A 10417-nucleotide genomic window follows, 5' to 3' on the forward strand; every position below is an offset into this window, starting at 1 on the left:
TGTTGAGTCTTTCTGTTGCACAGTGGTTCAACATTAATTTACAAGTTCAGGGAAAAGAATGACCCCAGTTCTGCTTTTGCAGTAGGAGAGAAGCAGCTGAAAGTCATTAGTTAATGGACAGTAACAAGAAAAATGGAATGTGGTAATTAATTTTATAGTTCTGGTGGTCGGACCCCACCTCAGCACCAACTTCAGTCAAATGGGTCTTCAGTCAAACCCTCTTCTTTACCTCGCTCCTGTCTGACCTCTGCCTTGAGGTGCACTGTGTTAACACCTGAGTTATGGGACACTTGGAAACTTCTTTCAAATGCAGCAAGAATTAGGGAGTTGTCCAAAAACACGCTGAGATACCACAGTGACTTCTAATGTAGTTCCATTCACAGATGTAGTTATTAAGGGGTCCCATTCCTAAAAGAGTTACATTTCATTTCACAGGTCTTTCTGCAAAGGCCAGCAAAGCAAACCAGCTTGGGTTTTTCACCTTACCATTGTGTAAGGGAAAGAACCCAGAGGTGGATAATGCTTTTGTACAAGATGCTCAGAAATCAAATGCTTTGTAAGCCTCTTCATAGCTGTCGTGGTTTAAACCAAGTCCCCCTACTCCTGGAGAGTTAGGAAGGAGAATCCAAAGAATGTAGCCCCCACGGATTGAGATAAGAACTGTTTAATTGCTAAGGCATAACACAAAACCCCTACTGCCATTTACTACTACAAATAATAATGATACAGCAAACAGCAAGTGAAAAAGAATACAACACCCCACCAGCCCCCTACTCATAACTCACTCCACCCTGCCTGGCCGAGCACCATGTGCTCCTTCCTCCATTTTCCTCCAGAGCTCTACACCTCCAGCCCTCTCTCTTTCCCAGTATCCATCCTGGGCATCACGTGCTATGGTATGGCTAGCCTGGGTCAGGTGTCCTGTCTCTCCTTCCTCCCGGCCTCCCCTCCTCCACCTGGCTGGAAAAAAACCTTGAACAAAAACACCCTCAAAACATGCTCAAACCATGACATTATCCACCCCTTATTCCATACCATTCACGTCATGCCCAGATCCCACATTTTCAATACACCATCACTCTTAAGTCCACCCCTTGATCATGAGACATCTCTATGTTGCATCTCTGGAACGATGGCCTGAAGTATCTGGGCCCACCAGGCTCAAAATCATTCACCGTCCCCTTCAGCAGTTCTACAGCTTGCTGCTGGGGACTCCATACAGCTGCTGCCTTCCACTTCCAATGCTTCCAAAGCACTGGAGGTGCCCAGTGGACCAGATACCTGGCCATACTGTCCCACATGCCCTGCCACTCATGACTGTCCAGCCTTGGGGACAGTCTCCTGGTGCTCCTATGTACTTGTCTAACCCTAGACAAGACCCAGACCTGACTCTGCTTAACTTTTGGGATCAGACAAAATGGCCGTGGGTAGAACACACTCTGTGTGTGTGCCAACATGCCGATCACCATCACAATCAGCAGGCAGGTCCCAAGGGCACCTAAAAGCCATTCAAAACCATCAGAACTCTCAGGTGCTGCTGCTGCACTTGTCACTGGGGCTGATGTAGCTGCCCTGCTTGCCAGTTCTCCCACCACCAGCTTCTCTTCTCCTGAGTCTGGATCTTCCTTCTCTGCCTTGCTGTGAAGTGCTGCGTGGTCTCCTGCATCCTGCTGGGGCTCGGCGGGCGACTTCCGGGGGACACTCTCGGCCGTCGGAGGGTCGGGAACGGCTGCGGGACTCACCTCCCCCGCTGCCTGATCCTGCCGCTCAGCTACCACCCTGCTCCGCTCCTCCCCCGCCTGCTCCCGCTGCTCTGCCACAGCCGTTTGGCTCCCCGTGCCGCTCTCCCTGGCAGCCTCAGCTGCCGGCAGCTCCCGGGGCCGCTCCTTCCTGGCTTCGCGCAGCTCCACGCAGACGACGACGAGGATAAGGACAAGGACAGCGAAGAGCAGCGGGACGGCCTGGTACAAGTCCAAGTCCACGGCCACGTCCATCCCCCCCTGCTGCCGGAGCCCCACTTTATTACAAGCCTCCGACACAAAGTACAGTGAAACAAAAGCTTTAGCCCAAGCCCCATGATCCACAAACACAAACACATCCAATCCATACACAAAGTACCCGGCAAAATCCCGAAACAGCGAGATCCAGAGAAAAACCTCTAAGAGCCAATAAATCAGCATTGTGGCAAGAGACCATAAATCCGCTCAGATCTGTTCTTATCTCAATCCCTCAGGCCCCACGTTGGGCGCCAAAAAACTATCGTGGTTTAAACCAAGTCCCCCTACTCCCGGAGAGTTAGGAAGGAGAATCCAAAGAATGTAGCCCCCACGGATTGAGATAAGAACGGTTTAATTGCTAAGACATAACACAAAACCCCTACTGCCATTTACTACTACAAATAATAATGATACAGCAAAGAGCAAGTGAAAAGAATACAACACCCCACCAGCCACCGACCCATAACTCACTCCACCCTGCTTGGCCGAGCACCATGTGCTCCCTCCTCCATTTTCCTCCAGAGCTCTACACCTCCAGCTCTCTCTCTTTCCCAGTATCCATCCTGGGCATCACGTGCTATGGTATGGAATACCTCATTGGCTAGCCTGGGTCAGGTGTCCTGTCTCTCCTTCCTCCCGGCCTCCCCTCCTCCACCTGGCTGGAAAAAAACCTTGAACAAAAACACCCTCAAAACATGCTCAAACCATGACAATAGCCAATATTGTTAAAACTACATGTCAAGGAAGACATTTCACAGATTTGCAAATAGCACCAAATTTTCGTTCTTTAAAAACTATCCACTTTTCTTCTTTTTTTAAAAAAAAAAGACTGAGCACAGCAGTAGTTTATTTCACTTGGTACAGCTGTTCCAGTCTGTCTCAGCAGTATTAATGTGAGCATGAACTTGAACATTGATTTCCCTCTGTGATCCATCGTGCATTGTAGTAACTGATAAAAGGAACAGAAAATAAAACACCAAACAACCTACAACATGGCAAAGAGGTGGGTGCTCTGGCCCTGTATCTGGGCTTTTATGGCCTGTTGTTGCTAATCCAACTATTGCTATGCTAAATAGAGTGAGGCTCCACATCCAGAAGGAAGCTAAAGCTGGGTTCAAATAGTTACTGTCACCATAATTCATCAGAAGTAAGAATAGGAGATACCTGTGTGTATTATATTGTAGCTTCCTGAATATGACATAAGCATTATCATAAAATCCTTCTGAATAGTGTAAAAAGCTCACAGAGTGATCCACACAAAATGACATTTAAGTTTTAAATAGGCCCTCCTAAAAGCTTAGAACAAAAATAAAATAAACCAAAGTTACTGTTCATTTTGTCCAAAGTTCTCTCAATATGGAGGTTTCCATATTAACTGCCTGAGAGGAGGAAGTAGAGTTTAATTATAGTAAATAAAAGCAAACAACAAAAAATCCATTTCCAAACTTACTGTAACTCAAATTATTACTGGAAGTGATGTTTTATTGAATGATACGTTGATCCAGACTTGACTATCAACACACTACAATCCAGTGAAACTGCCCAGTTGTCGTCATTTGTTCATAAGTATGGTTAGGAAGTTGGGAAAAGTGGCAGAAATATTATAGCATTAAATGTCTGTTCAGAGCTGAAAATGAAGACTTTAAAGACTTTAACATGACGAGCCTATGACAAGCATAGTGCATCCTTGCCCTAAGTGGGTTTCATTCTACTTCTGTTTCATAGTCAGCCCCCTCTAAATAAAATTAAGCTTTTTGGTTTTTTGTGGGTTTTTTTTTGTTGTTTGTTGGTTTTTCTGCATTCCTAATTCAGTCCTTTCCAAACACAGTGGCACTTTGGATAGCATTACAAAGCCCATTGCAGAACACTGAATTATTTCACGGGGCCCACAGCTGGTTCACATTTCATTGAATCTCTTCAGGACTTACCTTTAGCTGCAAATTTTTAAGCTAAAACTGTAGAGTTAGGCAAGGATCACCATTAGTATCTTGTGCTGCTTACTGAAGTCACTTCACAGTAAAGGCAGGCCATGTTGAGCATGTGAACTAGACAAGTCTCTTGACGCCTCAGAGGATTGGCATTTCTGGTCATGTACTTTCTGATACAAACAGAAAGTTACATAAAACATACCCTTTTACTGACAGCAGTTTCTCCACTTTGCTTTCTGTCTTCAGCTTTGCTGGGAGCTGTTCGCAGCTGCTGCTGGCTTTGTGCTTCTTTCTCCTTTAGAATAGAATTAGCTGAACCCTATTGCCCATTCCTCACACATCAGAGGGAAGTAAAAAAGCCCAGCCTGGAAACAGCAGGTCTAGCCAGAAACACAGCTTGCTTGCTTGCTTGAAGAAATGAACAGGACTCAAGGCCTAAAGAGCCTATATGGATTTCTGACATAGAAATCAATCACTATGAGAAAGAATATTGTGAAAACAAAAAAGTGCTAGAAAGCTAGACCATGCTAATGTCTGATGTAGAATACTGCAGCCAGCCAGTTTATCTAACTCCACAGCTGATTAAAGTCTTGAAAACTGCTATTTCTAGTACAGAAAGTTTCAGGTGTTTTGTTAGTTGGCAGGTGCAGGCTCTTCTGCATAGGTAAGAATGAGCATGCAGTTAAGTTACTGTGTGCCATTATGTGCCAAAGGCTTTATTAGTTATGTGTTGATCTTTTCCATGTAGAAACCGGGCTGAAGTATCTGAAAAACACAGGCCTTCCAGGTTGCCCTGGATCACTCCCGGGCTCTCTATCATGGACATGGTGTGTCCTCCATGTGCTGCAATGCTGGTGCGTGAACACAGCAAGTCATGTTACAGATTGTCCTGCTTCATCTCACTGCTGTCCTAGCTTCTGTGCCTGAAGAGGGAGGCACTTCCATGTCTTCACAGGTCTGTCCTTCCATACACATGATTTAAGAGTCAGGAGTAGTTAGAGATGAATTATCTAAGAACATTCAAATTTTACATCTGTAGCTTAATGGTATTTTCCTCTGAGCAAAGCAGTCTCATATACTGTACTTACATAGTAAGACTACCATTTGACATAAGCCACATGCTGAGCACAGATCCTTACTTTAATCCACTGCAACCCTTACTCCAGGACACTAGTTCTTAATATCTAAAAGTAAATTTTGTGGTCTTTAAAACTATAAAATACCTACCTTTGTGCTACAATTCCCAGGATTCATGAGTCAGTTTTACGTCTTTTGTAGCAGGCGAAGATTTTAACAGACATCTAAATACATGCCCGTTCTTTGCCCCAGTCTTTGATACCCAAACTAGTAGTCAAAACCACCAACAAGAAAAAATGGATTACAAGGACAAAGAAGCAACCAGAAGAAGAGCCTGACTCATCCAGAATTTCACCAGAAGCATGAGTTTAGGCACATACAAATACTGAATGTATACACCAGCATGGATACGTTCCCTTGTTCCTTTGAGCACAACACATTGGAAAAAATAATTTTAAAAACTTCCCTTGCTGGCAGGCTGGTATTTTGTGCCCATGAAGTGTACCAGTTCATAAAGAAATTGAGACATTTGCACAGTGCTTGGGAGATAAACTGCATTTATTTACTATGAGTTAAACTGAGTGTGTATTTTCTGCACAAAATTAAGGGTCGGATTCCTGCTGCTTATAGCTGCCAGAAGAACAGGCATTTGTTATAACTCATTTAAAGGCATACAGGAATTGCAGTTGTATAAAGATTTGCTTTTTCATGGTAATTTTACGCCTCAGAAAACAGATCTTAGTTTTCAGCTGAGCATTGCTTTGATTTGGCACAGTTGCCAGCAGGAACACCCACAGCAGAAAAGCCCAGTTTTGCTTTTCAGTCAGCCCCATTGCAGAAATCATAGCTGTGCTGTCCTCTTGCACGCCTCCGAACAGCAGCTGGACATCACTGTAACATTCTGTTAATGCAGTTAATGTTTTCATCTCTGAAAAATGCTGTTTTCAAGACTCCTTCCAGGCTTTTCCTCTGGTCTTGCTGGGACTGGGACTCCCTGCTGAAACTGGAACATTTCCTTCCTGAGCCAATGACATCTGTTTTGCCAGTAGCATCATCCCTAGCAATCTTCCCTAAACGTTGCCAGATCTAAACAGACTAGCTCGAGACAATGGTGTCTGGCACCATAATGTATTTCACTTCATCTTATATTAACCTCATGTTATTAAATCACAATATCATCTAACTTGGTTCTTCAGTTTTTTGTATTTAGTAGTAACAGCTGCTTTACAGCTGTATCCCCATACAGTCAACTCCTGCAAATGTAACAAAACTAACAATTGCAGTGTGCCAGCAGCAATCTTGCTGCATTCTGCATCTACCTCTTGGTGTGTCTGAAACTCACCTGTTTAATTGCAAAGTTAATCACTTAAAATGTCATTCTAGATTATTGAACTTTATACCTGAAAAGTACTATTCCTTTTTCTTGTTCTCTAGTGTAAAATGTAGCCCCACTCCTCCCTCATTCTGCCTTTCACATGCCCCTTCCTTACATCATCATCTGTTTTGGACTCTCTCTTGTTCCCCTTTTTTTATATGGCAATATTACCCTTCAAGTCTCCTGTTAAGGTTTTGTTATTGCCACCACTTGTGCTGAAACTGGCCATCATGCCCTAAACTCATTGTCACATCTTGTTCCTTTTGACTACAAGAAGGATTTGCTTGAATATAAAAAAAAATGCAACTACATGATATGACATAAATTATTTCCTTGTTTGTTTGGGTTTTTTTTACATGGATAGTCAGTTGAATAATCATTCACAAGGTTGTCCATGTTATGCAAGAACAAGCCCATCTGCTGATGTTTTATATACATACCTTCTCCACTACTCCCTAGCACCTGCACATCCTTTCATCAGTCAAATCACAGGAATGCACAGCTTTTCTACTTGATAACTGGGAGCAAAGAGTGAGAATTAGGTAACAGTCATACAATGAAAACAGTAAGACATTCACAGACACAAAAAAGATTAAGCTTAAGTCTTACTGACATCTTAAGCTAGCCAGTTCTCTTTTACTAATGTCCAGTAATGCCAGCATCAGCTGTAGGGGAGATGTGACACTGAGAAAAGCATTTGCCCTACACCACAGAATGAAGGTCAATGCTACATGTTGGTGTTTTTTTGTCATTACATTTTGGCATCAAGAGCATCCAGCACCAAAACCACAGGTTTGTAAGAGGTGAGAAACAAAACCACCAAAATTATTCCCTGTTCTGTCATGAAACACAGCTAGTAAAGACTGGAGGTTCTTGTGTATATTTTAGAGGTGGTAGGACCCAGTGCTCCCAGTGGTGTCAGAAAGAAGGAGCTTACTCTCAGAACACCTGAAAAATTGAAGCTAAACTGTCCTTCAGATTCACAAAACTGAACTGATACAAAAATCATGGAAAATATTGAAAAATATTGAAAAACATGAAAATTATGGGAAAGGCACCACAGGAGTGTCAGTCCTTCTCATATATTCTTTAAATACATGTGGATTGCCAGAATTTGCAATATATATTGAAGAATTGTCACAGAGTAACAGTTTAATGGTATACCATTACTAGGCTGTTCAAATGCCTGATTTTTGAAGTAGAGGGGAGATAGCATGGATATAATACAAAACTCTCTCCTTTCAATACTCTATGACAAGTTTGCCAAGTCTAAAGAAACTGGGGCAGGTAACAGCTGACTTATAAACTGCTGTATGGTCAAGACCTAAGTATCTACAGGAAGGATCTCAGTAGAAAGAATATTCAGCTCACATGATTTTATATGCACATTCTTCAACTTCATTCTGTGATGTTTGCATAACTTTGGGGTATTCCATCTTAAAATAAAAAATAGTGACTGGCTCTACTACCATTTGTACAGCCTGCCCATTACTAAGAATAGGGAAAAGAAGAAATACCGTGTCTAGCTGGAGAGGCAGAACAGCTTGTCACAAAAATGTGAATCTTACTAAAAGTAAACTGAATTTCGAGGTATAAATTAGCAGTAGTCAACATACAGATTAGAATTTCAGGTAGTTCCTGGGAGCAGAGGTGGCATTGCATACATAGGGACATACAGAGGCTGACATATATCTTCCCTTTCCCTGACAGGTACACTGAGTGACTTGCACTGTTACCTAACGGGCTAGGCAAAAAACAATTGTTTTTGGCTGCTCGTTTCACTTTCTACTAGAAACCTATTAGGGATCATACCCACATTCATCTTGGATCCTGGGCAGAAAGGGAGAGAGGGTGAAGAGAAAGAAAAGGCAATGCTTCTATCTAAAGAGTAACTGTGTCAAAGAGCTCGCTCTGGCAATACAGCAAGGGGAACAAGAACCATTGAAATCAAGATAAGAAAAGCTACAATGAAAAACAGCGGCTATCTGAAACCTTTAAATCAACAGAATTAACTAATGCCAAATTAATTCCAAATTCCAATTAACTTTCCAAAATGGATGTTATAGCTTAATGGCAAGGTTTGGCCATGACATTTCCTCAGTATCCTTTCATGGCCTATGTCAAGCAGGCTAGAGGAAGCAACTCTTACCAGTTCAGTTGGGCCCTAAAAGTATGCTGTACTCTGCATTGCTCAGCACCAATCTTTTGTGTTTTAGCAAAGAAAAAAGCAAACCCACAAGAAAGGAAAGTTGAAACATAATAATGTAATTTGCAATGCATCTGAATGAGAAATTTAGTGGTCTATGGAGACACCACTGGTATTTTTGTCATGTCTGCAAGAAAAGACAGTAGTGATCTTGCCTACTTAAAACTCGTAGGTAATGCCTGAATTCACACACCTATCATTCATTTCCATCTTAAAAATGCCTTAGCAAACTTCAAGGCCTCTCTTCAGTGGAATTTGATACTCACTTTTCCCTCTCTGTGCACAGACATCTCAAGCTGATACGGAACTGCAGCACAATCACAAGATTAAAGCACTTAAACACTTACTGGTGGTCTCTACAGGGAATGATGACACAGGTGGGAAAGCCATCTCCTCAGCTACCATTACAAGTTTCTTTGGAATAAAAAAATGGAAGTCCTATCTTTAGAAAACTTACATGTAGTAGAAGGTACAGCATCATTAGTCAGGACAAAGATAGAAGCTTTTTCAAACATAAAATATTAAAGAAACTCTTAGCAAGAGCATGCAAACAACATACTGCATACACCTATTTCAGTAGCCTCAAAATAAACACATAAACTAAGAAATAAAAAACAGCAAGAAGTGAATAAACTGCACATACAGGCTGATTTGGCACATGCATATGGGAAATCTCAAGGATGGTGTAATTCAGAATGTGGATAACTAAGTGGAACTGTTTGGTATGGTCAAGAATATGTAAAAATGTGTCCACACAGCAGTATGCCTCTCCAGAAGTTCATGGGCCTAAAGGATATTTTTATTCAAAATAGTAGAAAAGAGAGGGCCACTGTTCCCAAGGGTCTGCTTTTTTATGAAACAAGTCTATCAATCATCCGACATACTACAGAAGAGTTATGAAACATGATATTAAAGTTAGCAACAGATGTTAGGAGATGGAAAGTTAAATGTACAGACCTATTAAAGGCATAGTATTGCTGGACATTTTTCTGCTACCTGTTGGTATAAACTGTCTTATATATGGAATTGTTATTTCCTGATCCTACCAGTTCTACAAGTAAACCAGATATAAACATCACGGCTAAATTTCCACTACTGAGTTTCAACATCTTGTGTTTTTTTTCTTCCAGCTCACTCTCCCTTCACATACATGTAAGGATATAAAGTACAAACTAAGGCACAATACATGCCTACTAACTACATTGCTACAGCATGCTACAGCTACCTGACATTTCAGATCTTAGTTTCAGTGGCTGATGGTAGTCCAGTGCCTATCCCTAGCTGGCTCCTGGCCACTGAGAGGACCCTCTCACTGTGAGTACACTTAAGCCAACAGAAAGGGTTCATGTGGTTTATTCCTTCCCAGCAACCAGACAGCTGGTAAAGGAAGATGGCCAATGCAAGCAAGAGAAACTCCGTTTTGGCATTCACTAGTGAACAGAACACCTAACAGCAAATTCCCAGAATAAGCTACTCTCTGCTAAGGCAGCAGATGAAATGGCTACCATGAGCCTTTCTTTTGAATTCAGGCAAGCACTTACAGAAGAATTGTATCACGAGTAAGAAAAACTTGCCAGAGACTCAGGTCTACTTAAACAGGCACACATGTGAATGCTGCTCTTAATTAAGTGCTAGAAGACTGCCTCTAGCATCAGCTAATTCAGCTGCAGTCATTTAACTTCTGGTGTTGCCCTGTGAAACACACTGATTGTGTAACAAAGCCATTGCAGGCTATCCAGAAAGTGTTAAAACACGGGTTCAAAAACATGCTTGGTGCCCTGGTGGAGGACTCCTTAACATTCCACCTTGTGACTTTCCAAACTTGCATCTATTA

Source organism: Melopsittacus undulatus, chromosome Z (genome assembly GCF_012275295.1).
Source record: "Melopsittacus undulatus isolate bMelUnd1 chromosome Z, bMelUnd1.mat.Z, whole genome shotgun sequence".
NCBI classification, from domain to species: domain Eukaryota; kingdom Metazoa; phylum Chordata; class Aves; order Psittaciformes; family Psittaculidae; genus Melopsittacus; species Melopsittacus undulatus.